This window comes from Boleophthalmus pectinirostris, unplaced genomic scaffold (genome assembly GCF_026225935.1).
Source record: "Boleophthalmus pectinirostris isolate CB_2022bp ecotype Guang Dong unplaced genomic scaffold, ASM2622593v1 HiC_scaffold_22, whole genome shotgun sequence".
Classification (NCBI taxonomy): Eukaryota; Metazoa; Chordata; class Actinopteri; order Gobiiformes; family Gobiidae; genus Boleophthalmus; species Boleophthalmus pectinirostris.
In genome coordinates, this window is record NW_026571190.1 from 35,951,007 (window position 1) to 35,964,907 (window position 13,901).

The window sequence follows — 13,901 nt, forward strand, 5'->3', positions numbered from 1 at the left end:
TCAGTCGTCTTTAAAATGTACAAAGTTTGCACTGTTTCATCTAAAAGTTGATTAAACCAACTTCTGCTGGATTGGATTCATGACTCATCTTTTTTTTACATTAAATAATTGAAAGTATCTAAGTGACTTTTAATCAAATTACATTTTAAATAAAGTACATTTTTCTTATACTTGAGTAGATTTTTAGACGACTACTTTTACTTTTATTTGAGTAAGAATTAAGCAAAGCAAAGCAGAGATAATGTAATTGTAGACTTAATTACAATTACATATAATACAAAGTTCCTTCCACCTTCAAGGCGCTTTACAACAAGGAACCAGTCACACAAGGACACGACGACACCATTCATCTGCGGGAGCTGGAATCACACCAGCCAACCTGTGGATCTGACCGCTCAACTAATGATGTTTATACCAAGAGCGGGATTTGAACCACAAACCTTCTGATCAGTGGACAAAACATGCTGTCGCTCCTAAAAGATGGTATTAAGATTTAATGTTGAAAACCACATTCTATTGTCTAAAGAAAGTTTCAGCTTTGGTATCGAGTCTATTCCTTAGTATTGATATTCAGTCTGAAATGTTAGTATTGTGACAACACTAGTAAAAACTCCTCCCAGTGTCGATGAATAGTCTTGTTAATTTATCATAAACTGGCCTTGAATGAGCTGGAATGTGCAGCCCGGTGTCAGCGGATTCCTGTCTGTCCACACTGTCACTTTGAACTATGTGTGTTTGCACCTGGGCTGGACGTGAGCAGCGCCGGGGACTTCAGACGAGCAGTTGTCACCAGAACGAACAAGGTCAAGCCTCTAGAACACAACACGATAAAGTAACTAAATAACTTCAGATAAAAAGCCAACGGTTTTGATATAAAACATTAAAAGTGCACTGTGAAACTTCTCTGGTTCACTTGCTTTGTATGGCATTAAATCTATGTTGCATTTACCCAATAATATGTTTTTTATTGACTTAAAAACTTGGATTATAACTTGGCCTTATGGTGAAATAAGTTTAAGTTTTATGATGCGCAGAGCATTTGACGGCAGAATTGAAAAAGTTGAACCAATCAGGGACTCTCCGTGTGTCAATGACATTATCTGGAAGAAGGAGAAGAAAGAGAAAGACCCCGGAGCCACAAACACCATAACAAGAAAATATATGCAGATTAAAAAAAAAAATTCCAGGTTTATATTCCCTCTATACAAAACAACTGCAAATTTCCTCCGTAAAAGACATCAGCAGAAATTGCGTTATAGATACTTATTATGTAGCCAGTTTTTCAGTTTTCATTCATTTTTGTTAAAATTAATAATGGAAGAAACGGATAATGCCCGTTTCCCATTTCCGTAACTAAAACAGGACTAAACCAGGTCTAAACTGCCTCAGTCCCGGTCTGGTCCCAGTCTGGTCCTGGTCTCAGTCCTAAATCAGGACTAAACCAGGCCTAAACCAGAAGTGAACTAGGAGAGTCGGGATGGGCCCGAAGGTGCGCCCGCGTAGACTGTCGGGTGATCAGGAAATGCCGGGACCAGCCCAGGATTGAGACCAGGACGGAGACCAGTACTAAAAGGTTTAGACCTGGTTTAGTCCTGGTTCAATTCTGGATCTAGTCGAGTCCCGTTTTAGTCCAGCATCGTTTAAGTCACGGAAACGGGAAACGGCCTTTATCCGTTTTTTTCCATTATTCACTTAAACACAAAATCAAAAACCGAAAAAGAATCGTTATCCTTTTTTTTCATTTTGGTTTTGGACACAAATAATGAAGAAAATAGTTGTTTTTTTGTTTTCATATTTTTGGTTTTATTTCGAAAAACAAATGAACGAATGATACACGGATTGTCCAGTGCAGCTTTAGTGGAGTTTATAAAGCCTAGGACAGACTGATCTGCACCATCAACCCCTTCGATCACCACACACTCACCACTTTCTTACTGAGCAATGTGGGTAAAGTGTCTTGCCTAAGGACACGACGACAGTTTTTCCCACTGGCGCCCCATTGTAGCCCTTGGTACGATATACGAACAAACAACGCTTATAGTTTTTTTTTTTTTTTTCCCCCCATTGTGTAGTTTAATTTTGAAGTCAAGATAAAGATACAACATGATATAGAAGAGTAAATGTGGCTAACTTTTAAAAATAATAACTTTTTTTTGTATATTTACAATTCCAAACACATATACAGTATACACAAGTTACTTTACTGTCATGGATATAATCAAAATACTAATAATAATGATGATGAAAAATGTTAAAGGTCCCATATTACGCTGTTTTCTGGTCTCTGTTATAATATTTCCTCAACAATAAACAGACCAGGAGTTGTGTTTTGTTTCATTCACGCATGTTTAACACACAAACCCTGCGTATTTAGGCTCATGTGTTCTTTTGTCAAATCAAAACACTCTGCATTGTCTTTTTAAACACCATCAGTTTTCACTAGAACCATTTGGAAAGATTTCAGCTCTTGAATTGCCGATTTCTGCTGAACTAAAGGTAAAAGGGGCTGTTAACTACCGCTTCATGACATCACAAGGTGGAATAGAACGTTTTGAGCTTTGGAGATGTAGACAGACTAATAATAAAGTGTTACTCGAACATGTGTGAATGAAACAAAACAAAACTAACAGTATTATAACATTGTGTGTAATATGGGACCTAATACTAAAAAATTATGCATCGATAGTTGAATCCGTCATCTCCAAACCAGAGCGGAGTCCCGAGTCCCGGCTTCTCCTGCCTCACCTCGTCCTCCTTCGCCCTGAGAAAGAAAAAAAAGGAAAGAGAACAATGAGCATCCTGTCCCGTGGTCATGTGTCCCGCAATCACCTGCTTTTCCACCAGCGCCGTCTGCTTTGGCCAAGTTTATGTGGCCCGTGCCCTGAACTCTGACCCCCGCGGAGGAACATCTGTTTGAGGAAAAGGACAACTGACATAATCCCGTGTTCGTGTACTGATGTGATTTAGGTTAAACTGGAGAGCGCCTGAACTCCGCCCTCAGGCTCAACCGCACTGAAACTGAGCTCGGTGTATGTACAGGAGTGTTTGGTGTCATTATACACGACCAGTCAAAAGTTTGGACGCATTTTTCATTTATTTTTACTTCTTTATTTCTAAGATTATTTACACGTTTCGATTCTCACTGAAGGCATCAAAACTATGAATGGACACACATGGAATGTAGCTGAAAATAACTCAAAGCTGCTTTTAGATTTATGAAAAAAATTGCCACCGTTTGCTTTTGACAATGTGCCTTTCTTGACCCTGACAAGGCACACCTGTTACATGAAAACCATTACAGGAGACGTCATCGTGAAGAGAAGTTCAAGCGTTTGCAGCTCTGTCAACAAAGCAAAGTGTGGATACTTTTTTGTCTTTGCTTTATAATTTCATATATATGCTTCATATATTTCTGCATGTATATAGAATAAAGAAAGTGGTAAACAAAGAAAAAAAAATAAAAAATTTAATAAGAAGTTGATCTCAAACCTTTGTGACTGTACACAAAAAACAGAGAAGGAAAGAATACAGTACAATTTGTGAACAACTTTACTCTAAATATATAATTATTTAATTATCAATGAATATGAGAAATTAAAGGATAATATGCTTGGACATTTACTACTACTATTGGTTTAATCAAAACTGTCTATACAGACATATATTTATTTATTTTTTTACATCTTTTCTGGGGTAAATGCTCTGAGCCACTATGATTCTAACCAGTTACACACTACAGCCTTGGGGTGTAATGGTACATGTATTTGTGTCGAACTGTTTTGGTACGGGACGTTTGGTTCGGTGCAGGGCAGTGCACATGTGAAGTCACGCAATTTGTGTGTGTTTACATTTCACCACTACACGTGCAGCTACATGGAAGGCTCAGCTCTTAAATATTCACGAAGGAACTCGTCCGTGATTGAGGTGGCAGTGTTTCCCGCAACGCTTTATAGTTAGAGCGTGCGCCTTGACAATTGTCCCCCGCCGTGACTACGTCCCTCCGAACCACGTGAATCTTTGCAAAACTACGATCATCTTGCTGCTGTCCTCACTTTCACCGGCATGCAATCTCCGCTCTGCAGCAGATCTGCACTTACTACAGACAATCTGTGGCAAGGAGAAAATTCAGTTTGTCGACTGGACAAAAGTTAAGGTTGGTTGAAGACATTTCATTCTCCTATTTACAACTCCATCCTCAAACCTAATTCAAAACAAACAAGAGAACAACAGGTGTAGTCAGGTCAGGTCCAGAGGTGTGAAGCTCCATAATGGCCATGAATTGTTATGCTAATGAGACCCCACACTCTGTACAGGTCAATAGGCCGAACTAACTAATAAATTGTAAACAAGTAGGTGTTTTAGATTCAGAGTTAGTTAGCTCCTCCCTTCAGGCAGATATAAGGAAGTGTCCAGCAGCATCTGACCAGAACTGAAGACGCAGCTTGGATGAGCTGCGAAACGTGTTCAACCAAACTAACTTTTGTCCAGTCGACAAACTGAACTTTCTCCTCGCCGTGGATTCTACCTGGACGACTGAGGGATTCTTAACACATCTAGACAATGTGTACAAGTTGTTTTTTCTGGCCAAAAATATGAAGAGTAAAACCTGGAACTGACAGCGCTGCTAACCTTGGTTTTTGTGCACCATTACACCTCTAGTACAGTGTTAGGGTAGCCTACTTCAACAAACGACAACAAATAATCCAAAAGCAACTGACAACACCAACCATGACACAGAGAACTTGCATTGCCTTCAAAACTTGTGGACCTTAAGTGACTGAGCCTTGGGGGGGGGGGCTTTGACGATCTCCCAAACTCCATTGTAAACACAGAGGCTTATTCTGGTTTCAAATTTGACCTGTGTTAATTTGAACCGCTCCTTTTATAAAGAGTGGAGTTTTAAAGCAGTAATGTTAGAGGAGGGGCTCATGTTGCAGGTAAAGCCCACAGAGATACAGATCTGTGGGCAGGCTGTGTGCTGCTGAGAGATCGGCCATACCAGGTAGGATTTAGCAGCGTGTAAAAAATACCCAAGTCGAGATCATGAAACAGGCTCACTCCCCTTTGGCTAAACATAAAGCTGCACTACAGTGTGTAACTTTTTGGTTGGGGGTCTTTCCCCTGCTTGTTTCTGTGGATATTGTCATTGCTCTGCCTGGAATGTTCCACAGTGTGGCATTAAACAGCTCTACCTTACATTTATTCAATTACAGTTGGTTTTAGAGCTCAAAAATACCTAGAAAAACACACATTCTGACTGTCAGTGGGTTCGTCTCTCCACAAATTTGGCCTGTAACTTGGTCTAATTTGGTCTCCGTGAAGATAGAAGGGTTTAATGCCATACTGTGAAACATTCAAGACAAAGCAGCAGCATGGAGAAAAGCATTTGATGGAACCTCTGCCAGAAAAGTTACACAATGCACCTTAAAAAAAAATAAAAACAAAAACAGAAAAAATATGTTTCAATCAGGCCCAGCTCAAATATGACTACATGTTGTACTTTCTTACATTTTTCTTTACATTTCTCTAACTCTAAATCTAATATCCCCACTTTTGTAAAAGTTCCACCTGTCCTCTGTAGCAGAATACTGCAGGGTAAAAAAAAAAAAATCACCTGCTGCTAAAATAAGCTGTGTGAATGTTTTCGCAGGCTGCCTAGCAAAGCAGAGACCAGAAAAGAACAATGTGACAAATGTAGAACCCACACGTGTTAGCCAGTCTTTTTTTATACATGCGCATTTTCTATTAAGATCCTATATTACGCAAAATTCTCTTGTGAGCTTTGTGTTTTGTTTCATTCATGCATGTTTGAGCAATCCTTTGTTATTATCATCATTATTATTATTATTGTCTGTTTATATCTCTGTTCCACCTTGTGATGCCTTTAAGCGGTAGTTTTCAAGTTAATAGCTTTGTGTTTTACCTTTTGTTCAGTAAATATGGGCAATTCCAGGGCTGAAATTATCCAAATGATTCTGGTGAAGGTGCATGGAGTTTAAAAACACAGTGGTGCACTTCCTGTATTACCACATGACATCACAAGGAGGCACAGAGTATTTTTAGTTTGAAAGAAGATCTCAGCCTGAATATCCAGAAGTTTGTGTGTTAAACATGTGTGAATGAAGCAAAACACAAGTCCAGGTCTGTTTTTAAAGAGGAAACAACATTAAAACAGATCAGAAAACAGCATAATATGGGCTCTATATATCGAAGAAAAAAATGCAAAATGAAAAAGTATAAATGTTGCTGTTCTTTTAGTTTGTATAAGTCTAAGTTTTATCAGTTCATATTATTGTTGTCCTGCTCCTCTCTCTGTCATGTGCACTTGTCTTCACTGGTGAAATATATTCAGATGTGTAGTGCACTTCAGTCATAGCTCCACCTCTGCAGAGACTTGCTCTATGACAGACCAAGAATGTGACTCTGACATTGACGCCACATTATTCTCTCAGTTTAGCCTTTAATCAGGGTCTGACCTTCGACCCCGCTCTCTGGACCTCAACCTTCAAGCCTCCACTGGTCTTGAAGGTTGGTCAAGATGCTCACATCTTGATAAGAAAAGGAAGGAAAGGGATTGTGATATGAAGCTGTGTTCAAGAAGACCATTGGATCATTATGTTATAATTTACACATTTAAACTGAAATATTCATCTTAAATGTCTTAGTAGAAGAAGTGGAGTGTGAGAGCTGTAAACATCATCGCAACAAAAAATTGGTATCTTCAATGTGGATTGCAGCAGATCACCTTAGAAAGCACCAAAATAACTAGGCGATGCTGCCAAATCCTATGTGTATCACTGATTAAGAAAATATAACTGGATAATGAAGTATAGTACAGAGCAGTGGCTGTATGCTGGTGGTGGTGAAAAGGTAGCCAGGCCTGGGCCACCTAGTGCTTCTGCTCAATTTCATTTCTCCAGCGACTAGTTCAGGAATCAGAATACACTAGACCAGGCATGTCCAAACTATGGCCCATGGGCCAAATGCGGCCCTCAGACAAATTTTTCTTGGCCCTCAGGCTTCCAGGTGAATTGGCCCAAATTACCTTGCATCAATTAAAAATGAACTTTTTACTGCAAGTTTTTTGAAAATTTACCTTGATAAAGTTTATATTTAATATTTAGTGTGTGGTTTTAAGGATCTTAGAATGAGACAGTCTTTATTCATTCTAACATGTTAAACATTTAATTATTCACTGTACTGAGCACCAGTCTACGGCCCTCGATCGGCCCTCTGCTTCATCTGTGTTTACATATGTGGCCCTTGATGAAAAAAGTTTGGACACCCCTGCTCTAGATGGTTTGCAAGAATCCCGGAAGTTGTAGACCGCGCACCGGCCAATGAGCAAAGAGCTGTGAAGCCATGACATTAAACTCAAGTGCCTGTCTGTGTCCCTTTTGTGGTACAACACAACAGTAAACAAAGCGTCAAGATGGATGTAGATGAAGCCAGACATTCTGTGTTGGCAACGATTCCCGAGATCGAGGATTTAAAGCTGGAATAAAGAAAATGTTTGGTGAATTTTATCAAGGGGAAAGACGTTATTGCCCTTCTTCCTACAGGAGTTTTGCGCATTACATACGTCATGACCAAACAGCAGTGATTGGTTAAATTAAAAAAGCACCCGCCTACCGTCGAGTGAACGAATCCTAATGCTGCGACATCAGACGGTTTCCAGGAAGTTAAACCAACTGATGAATCATTCTAGTGAAAATGGGGATTGATCTGCAAAATGGCATCTTGAAAATAAGCAATTAAAGACATGCACAAATCACTCCAAATCCAACTTCGAGAGGGTAAATGAGAAGTGAAACAACGATAACGTCGATTTTGCAGAATAGGATTGTGTTAAGGCTAAAAACATGGTGTACATCTGTTTTACATCTGCTTTGACTTTGACTTTACGTGACCACTGACCTCTTTTAAAATACCCAGTAATTTAACAATACCCCCTATGACCCCATATTAAGTTTCAATTTCAAAACAAACACGTTCAAACTGTAAGCTCGTGTCAATTAGTGCCTCATTTGTTTAGACCGGAGATGCACGCGGACAATGTTGGCAGCTCATTAATAAAGACGGCACCCAACAAAGTCAAAGGCCAAACGTGACTCTCTATCACGATGTCAGTTACGGTTGAAATGGCCAATGAAACTGTTCTTATTTGTATGGATTATTTATGGGTTTCAGATTCCTGTTATATGGTGCCATTTTGAGGACAGCTGTTCATTCAAAAGATAAGATTTTTGAATTGTTAAAAGGTCCTATTTTACTTGTGAGCTTTATGCCATGATGGAATATTATTACCTTCTCAAAAACACACATGGAGTTGTTTTTGTTTCATTCACACGTCTGAGTAACGCTTTATTATTAGTCTGTCTACATTTTCAAAGCTCAAAATGCTCTGTTGTACCTTGTGATGTCATGAAACTGTAGTTTTCAAGTTAACAGCACTGTACTAATCGAGACCAAGGCCAGTCCAAGACCATAGGGTCCCAAGACCAAGACAAGACCAACACTTTTAAAGGTCGAGACCAAGACAAGACTGAGACCACGGCACATCGAGACCAAATCGAGAACATCTTTGACATTCCTACAGTTATTTACAGTTATTTTGGCACATATATATTAATGTTTTTTTTTTTTATATATAAATCTATCTCAATTTGATCTGATTAATGTTCAATTAAGCTTAAAATAAGCAAACTGCACTGAAACACTGTGCTCCTCACCCACAGTTTGAGAACCTCTTCTTTAATCGCACTTCCACTGGCACTTTACAGAAAACAACTTCAACCTTAATCAAGTGGGTTTTTTCAAGTTCATACCAATTACAGTTACATTTTCTTACTGGTTTTGCAGTGATATTGAGCAGCCTTTACACATTTACCATCCGTAATGAAATATGATCTCACTCGTTGAGTGTCAGAGCTTGTGTCCGAGACAAGACCGAGTCTAAGCGCCATCGAGACCGAGACAAGACCAAGTCCAAAAGCACTCGAGTCTGAGATGAGACCAAGACCGTAAAAAAAAGTGGTCTCAAGGCCAGTCTCGAGTACTACAAGACTAGAGACTGGCAATTCCAGGTCAGAAATTATGCAGATGATTCTAGTGAAGATGTGTGGAGTTTAAAAACACAGTGGAGATTCTGTTTAAGAGAAGAACTCAGTCTACAGATGCAGGGTTTGTGTGTTGGGCAAAGAAAGAAACACAACACAAAAAACGCACAACTTCAGGTACGTTTTTGACAAGGAAACAACATTATAACATCAGAAAATAGCGTAATATGGGCCCTTTTATTGCTATATGACAACTGCCTCTAACTTTTTATCAGTCTGAAGCTCGAGAACACTCATTTAGAAATAACCTTCACTACCGCATCAGTGTTTAGTAACTGCAGTGACCTTTTGATATGAATCTAAAATATCTTGAAACAGTCTGAAGAGCTGCAGGTGGTCACGGCAGAGGAGAGGTGGATACGTTAATAAGATGCCTTGAAACTGGGAGCTTAATGTCAAAGCCGCTAATGAAAATGTCAACGCAGCAGCCCAACCTGAAGACCCCGAATGTCCACAGGAGGCAGGCAACTCCAATTACTGTTACAAATGCCTCCAAGGTGCACTGTGTAACGTTTATGGTCGAGGGTTTGTCTACCTGCTTGTTTCTATGTCATTGCTCTGCCTGGATGTGTGACATTAAGCAGCCCTATCTTACATTTATTCAATTACAGGTGGTTTTATAGCTCAAAAATAGCTAGAAAAGCAGGTATTCTGATCGAGCGGGGTCGCCTCTCCACAGATCTGCCTTGTAACTTTGTATGGTTTGGTCTCCATGAAAATAAAAAGGTACTGCCAAACATTCCAGACAGAGCACGGAGAAAAGCATTTGACGGACGCTAGACCAGAAAAGTTACACAATGCACATTTAATCTGAAATGTAATGAACAGCAATTTAGAATTTCATGAAAAAATAATATAAGATATTTCACATTATTACTCTAAACAAACGAGAATCTATAATAATAATGATGCACCACTGGCGTCAGGAACAGGATAAAAGGCTAAAAAAAATCAAATGTGGTGTTAGTTTAAGGTTGCCATTTAATAAAAGGCCTATAAAATGCATAGGTGGCACACTTGAATGTTATAAATAATGTCTCCTTTTCAGTGTAAGGAAGGTTACTTTTAAAATGTATTCCCCTACAGATTACATACCTCAAAATGTAATTTGTAACGTAATCCATTAAATTACTTAAAGTGAGTAATGTAATCTGGATACTTTGGATTACTTGGTTTGCTGTAGAGAAGCAAAGACAAGGATATCGTAACATAAGGAGGTTTGTCTGCTAAAAGAAAATAAAAAGCCCAGACTTTACTGAACCAAATTAAAAATATAATTGACAGAAGAGGAGGAGACACTGACTGCACAGCATGGTTTAGTCCTGTTAAATCCTGTTTTAGTCCTGGTTTTAGTCCTGTTTTAGTCCTGGTTTAGTCCGGGTTTAGATCTGGTTTAGTCCTGGTTTTAGTCCTGGTTTTAGACCTGGTTTTAGTCCTGGTTTTAGACCTGTTTTAGTAATGGTATAGTCCTGGTTTTAGACCTGGTTTTAGTCCTGGTTTAGATCTGGTTTAGTCCTGGTTTAGTCCTGGTTTTAGACCTGGTTTTAGTAATGGTATAGTCCTGGTTTTAGTCCTGGTTTAGTCCTGGTTTAGTCCTGGTTTAGTCCTGGTTTAGATCTGGTTTAGTCCTGGTTTTAGTCCCTGGTTTAGACCTGGTTTTAGTCCTGGTTTTAGTAATGGTATAGTCCTGGTTTTAGTCCTGGTTTTAGTCCTGGTTTAGTCCTGGTTTTAGACCTGGTTTTAGTCCTGGTTTTAGACCTGGTTTTAGTAATGGTATAGTCCTGGTTTTAGTCCTGGTTTAGTCCTGGTTTAGTTTTAGTCCTGGTTTTAGTCCTGGTTTAGTCCGGGTTTAGATCTGGTTTAGTCCTGGTTTAGTCCTGGTTTTAGACCTGGTTTTAGTCCTGGTTTTAGACCTGGTTTTAGTAATGGTTTAGTCCGGGTTTAGATCTGGTTTAGTCCTGGTTTAGTCCTGGTTTTAGTCCTGGTTTAGTCCTGGTTTAGTCCTGGTTTAGATCTGGTTTAGTGTACGGCAATGAGTGGAATTACGAAAAAAAAAAAAAAGGGATATAGCCCAAAATGTGAAAACAGGAAAATACCGTCGTGTAATCCATTTATTTCAACAAAGTAACTGTAATCCAATTACCACTCATTGAAACAGTAACTGTAACTGAATACAGTTACTCATAATTTGTACTCTGATTACGTAGCTCCGGTACATGTAATCTGTTACTCCCCAACATTGCTCCTTTTACACCAAGGACCTTAGAGTTACGCTTACAGTCCAAACTTCTATAAATTTAAAAGGTCCTCTATTACACAAAAATTACTCCTCTGAGGTTTTGGTCGTGTTTAATTTCCCTCATCAAAAACCTACCTGGAGTTATGTTTGCGTAGTTCACAGGTTTTGTAACTCTGCATTATTGATTTGTCTGCACCTCCAGAGCTCAAAATGCTCTGTTCCACTTCCTGTATTACCACATGACATCACAAGGTGTTTTCTATTTTCTGGTTTGTGTATTAAATGTGTCGCCTCTCCGCAGATCTGACCTGTAACTTGGTCTGGTTTGGTCTCCATTAACATAAAAATACCATACTGTGAAGCATTTCAGACAAAGTAATAACATCTCCATGAAGAAAAGCATTTGACGGACCTTTTCACTAGAAAACTTACACAATGCATTGTTAAAGCAAACTAAGGCTATGTTTATATGATGATGGTCTGAACAGAAGAAGCAAAAGTGGCGTGGCGTTGCGTCTTCACTTTTTATTCGACGTTTAGACGAGACGTTTAGATGTTCTCGGGAGGAAATCTGCATGCATACGGTGACGCAAAAGTGTGTGGGATTCAATTGGGTATGCATGTACTGAAAGCAACAAGGGCACCTTTGGACATACGGAAATTTTCACGCCACACATTTTCATCAGCTACTGCTTCCACAAAGTTGTCCCACCATCGACTGGTTCTCCAGGTCTCGTCCATATCTGTCGATCTCGCCTGCGACAAACTGGTGTATCCACAATTTGACAGAGGTGATTGCAGATCCTTCTCTGTTCACTAAAAGTATCTCTGCAGATTCTGTACATTTGTTGGGAGCCTCCTATAAGTTTATTAGAGCTGCCAGAGCAACTTGAAGGTCTGACGCATGGAAATGACCCGACATGTTCGTTTCTGTGTACATGGCGTAAACACGTATGCGACGTGAGCAAATCTGACCAGAGTTTCGCGTCTTGGGCAGTGTAGATGAAAAATTCTACAGTAGAGCGTATTCAACTTTTTCGCTCTGGAGGGTGGTTTCAGATTTTTGCGTTTTTAAGCCCCAAAAACGCCATCACCGTCTAAACGAAAGACACTTCCGATAAAATATTTAGTCGTTTTTACCCGCAAGTCCTCGTGTAAACAGGCCCTCACACACTTTCCTTGTATCTTTCACAATAGCACAGAGTTCAAAATTTGCATGTTAGCTTGCGTAAACATAACAAAACCGTTTATCTTTTTGGACTGATTCACGGCTTTAAGCCCTTTCATTAAACGACAGGACCAGACTCCAAACGACACATAAATATTCTAATTGAAAGCCCCACAAACATCGCAAATGCAGCTTTTTCATTTCCTGCACATTTCTCTAAAGTTTCTCGACTATATAAGTTGAGGGTACAGGGGGAGACCAGCTGTTGGTCTGTTTTCGCTGAGTGGGGGAGGCGTGTTCGTCTGAGCTTTCCGACAGCCCCTCCTTCCTGTAAAGTTGTCCCAGGTGTAACGGTGGAGCTGACACAGACCACATCAAAACTCACGAGCAGGAAACCTTCTATCACTGCAATTACTCAGACAGGACCCCACATTCTGCGCTTCAACATCCGAGCTACGTCTATAAACTGATGCCTCATACAAACCGGTCGTGTTCAAGACAAAACAGGCAAAATATTTAAGTTTTAAATCAGCTTTTTTTTTTTTTAAGGTCCTATTACACAAAACTGATTCCTGTGAGTTTTACATCATGTTATAATGTTGTTACCTCATCAAAAACAAACCTGGAGTTGTGTACAATCCCTCAGTCATCCAGGTAAAATCCATGGCAAAAGAAGAAATTCAATTTGTCAACTGGACAAAAGTTTATTTTGGTTGAATACGTTTCACAGCTCATCCAAGCTGCTTCTTCTTTGAGCTGTGAAACGTATTCAACCAAAATAAACTTTTGTCCAACTGACAAATTGAGTTTCTTCATTTGCTATAACTGGAGTTGTGTTTTGTTTTATTCACATGTTTGGGCGAATGCATCCCTTTTTTATTATTAGTCTGTTTACATCTCCAATGCTCAAAATGCTCTGTTCCACCTTGTGATGTCATGAAATTGTAGTTTTCTAGTTAGCAGCTACCTTTTACCTTTAGTTTTACCTTTAGTTTTAGAGATTGACAATTCCAGAGCTGAAATGATTCAAATGATACCATGTGGCCATACCAGCTTGTCAAAGTCTGATCCCATCAGATCTCAGAAGTTCAGTCTAAGGCTGGACCTGGTTAGTACTTGGATGGGAGATGTTGTGTCCTTAGGCAAGACACTTCACCAACATTGCCTAGTATGAAAGTGGTGTGTGTGTGAGTGATGGTGGTGGTTGGAGGGATCGATGTCGCCGATTGGCATGGCAGCCGCACTTCCGTCAGTGTGCCCCAGGGCATCTGTGGCTACAATAGTAGTTTACCATCACCGGGTACGGAGTCAGTGAATAATGCTGAATAATACTCTGTAAAGCATCTTTGTGACAAATGTCTGTGAAAAGCGCTAT

General features: G+C 39.6%; 1 protein-coding gene across 1 annotated transcript in view; it reads right to left on the reverse strand.

Annotated features, from left to right (window-relative positions):
• Positions 1-1,775: 1,775 nt before the first annotated feature.
• The window catches only part of si:dkey-27h10.2 (mucin-2), a 34,780-nt gene continuing 22,654 nt past the window's right edge, over positions 1,776-13,901 (reverse strand). Inside the window, exon 10 of the mRNA XM_020920436.2 lies at positions 1,776-2,761. The gene's annotated coding sequence lies outside the window, so the exon portion shown is untranslated. The remainder of the gene's footprint in view (positions 2,762-13,901) is intronic.